This window comes from Triticum dicoccoides, chromosome 1B (genome assembly GCF_002162155.2).
Source record: "Triticum dicoccoides isolate Atlit2015 ecotype Zavitan chromosome 1B, WEW_v2.0, whole genome shotgun sequence".
NCBI classification, from domain to species: Eukaryota; Viridiplantae; Streptophyta; class Magnoliopsida; order Poales; family Poaceae; genus Triticum; species Triticum dicoccoides.
The window spans coordinates 630,858,079-630,860,855 of NC_041381.1; positions in this window are offsets into that span (position 1 = coordinate 630,858,079).

The following is a 2,777-nucleotide window of genomic DNA, read 5'->3' on the forward strand; positions in this document are numbered from 1 at the left end:
TAGAGACCGATTGACTAGTATATGTGTGGGGATGGAGAGAGACCTAGCTATGTATTGAGGGAGATCGATCGACATCCATGGATATGTGTAGCAGAGGAATAAGGTTGGGAAAAAGACAAAGGTAGAGCGTCGGAGGGTTGGTGGTGGAATGGCATCTCATAAATGGTGGGAGAGGCCTGCTAGACAAACGGAATGTATGAGTGCAATATCAATAAGAGAGGGCGGGGATGTCTGTCTGTCTATGCACGTGTGTGTGAGAGACGGGTCGGGAGGTATTCAAGGATGATGAGGGGAGAAGATATGGTTGTGGTAAGCATGCGTAACTACATAGGAAGATCAACCGTCGTGTGTCCGAGAAAAGGAGAGACATAACTAGCAAGGTAAGTGTATCGGTGCTTGGTGAAAACGAATTATAGTCAACCTGGCTATATGTAGGGAGATCAGTTCATATACACACCTGCATGTGTTAGAAGCAAATAAGGTCCGGAGAGGCAGACAGGGGGAGAGGGTGTGGCTAGGAGGTGGTGCGAGAGGCCTACCATGTCGAGGAGGGAGGAGTGTGCGAGCATGTGATTAATGAAAAGAGGGGCGGGAGTGTGCACCTGCGTGGAATCGTATTGGACATATGGGGGCATGGACGGTGAGAAGAGAAGAGGGGAAGTATATATGTGTTTGTTGTAGGCACACTTGGCTAGAGAGGTATATCGACCGGTGTGTGCGAGAAAGAAGGAGCCGGGGGCCTACACACACCGCTAGTGGACGACCTAAAGAGAAATAATGAACATGCGCGATGGAGGGGACGCTAAGGGTGTGTGAGGGGGGCGGGTGTGTGCATGCATGATAGAAAGTTAGCGCTAGCTAGCTACAAATAGAAGAGGATCGTGAAGGTGTAAAAGATGAACAAAGATCATAATTTATTATAAAAAAGTGGATACGGATACTTGAAGAAGATATCATAATGTAGAACATTGATTATAATTTGGGCTAATGTGTGGCTTTTGCAACTCAGGTCTAAATACTTGTCATAATGTAGGGGGCGGGGCACTATACATTGTGTGATAAACACGGTGTACGTATGGAACATGGTTTAGATTATGAATATATAGTTAGTACATCAAATGTACTATTATTTGGAATCAACATCAAGTGTATTCAAAAAATAGAATTGGAGTTCATGTAGTACACAAAGTTCATATCTATCTCTATAGTAATCATCTGGTGCGTTATTAAGGTAATACACGAATGATGGTTGAAGTTGGCAACAATCATGATTGTAGATTCTTATTGAAATAGAGGAACGAATTCAAATTTAGTTCGAATTGCAGCGGTAGTATAGACATTTGGAATGCACTAAAATGTTGGTATGAGTAGGTTACATGCATTATACAGCAAGCAAAAAAATTTAATCGGACATAACATGGATTCATACTCCCTCCTTCCATCTATATAGGGCGTAATGAGATTGTTAAGACCGCCTTTGACTATTGATAAGATTAATAGTACATGACATGCACAATGTGAAAATTATATCATTGAAAGAACCTTTCACAGATGAATTTAACGGTGTGCTTTGTGTAAGTTGCATGTAATATATAATTGCTCTAATATTTGGTCAAAGTTAGCATCGAAAAACGCATGAGGCCCTATATAGATGGAAGGAGGGAGTAGCTTTGAATAGCATTTGTATAGTAAAACGGGGCAAGACTCTCTCTTTGTGTGGTGTGAATAGTTTTATTTTTTCGTTTTCTTTTTGGTTGAGGGAAGTGCGAATTGATTTGGTACGTACAAGTACAATATTACTACACGTTATGTTAGGCTTGTCCCTAAAATTCAACCCGCGTCTTGTTATATCCCAAAAATTCAGATATCATGCTCTCAAAACTGGCGCCTTCACAACCCGCGCCTTGCTATCCCGAAATTACAACGCACGCGAAAACTCCCTCCAGCTGCCAAATCCCGACACGTGAAATCCCCCTTCTAACCCTGAGCCGAAAGGGCTGCTAGTTCAAATTAGTGGGGGGTAATTTTGTAACACACCCTACATTTTGGGCAAGCGAGTCCCTAAGTCATGCTTCACCCCCTCCCATCTCCCCCTTTTCACCATTCGAAATCCCAGGCCGCCATAACCTATCCGCTCCAGCCGCGAAACCCCACCCTCCTCCGTCCGCCACGTCACCTCTGCCCAGCCGGAGCCTCTTCCCTGATGACGTCGTCCACCGCAACAGCTCGACGTCCCTCGTCCACCTCCCCGGATGAGGATCCGCCGTCCATCTCACTGTCCCGCCAGTTTAGCCGCCCCGTCCTCCACCTCCAAGGAGATGCTCCGACGATCGCCTCGTCTATCGCGGCTGCTCCATCCCCACAGTGTCGCCTTATCCTGGTCCATCGGAACTGCAACATCCTTACCGACTCCTCGGACGAAGCCGAGGCCTACTCGCCACCACCAAAGAGGTTGTACACTCATCGCATCACACCTTCTCCTTAACTCGACCTCCCGGCGCCGACGGTGCTCCATCCCGCACCCCCATGGAGCATACCTTGAAGCCGGCGCCGTGGGCGACATCTCCATGGCGGCTCTCCCCCAGTGCAAGGCCCCTTCGGCGGCAGCATCCATACCATCCGGATCTGCTGCTGCCGCTGCTGCTCCGGCTCTTGCTCGCTCGCGCTGATGCTGCTGCTCCGGCTCTCGCTCGCCCAGCTGCTGCTGCTGCTCTCCCCCTCACTCATGCTGCTGCTTTGCTCCGATTAAGCCACACTTCAGTCGACTGAATCGACTT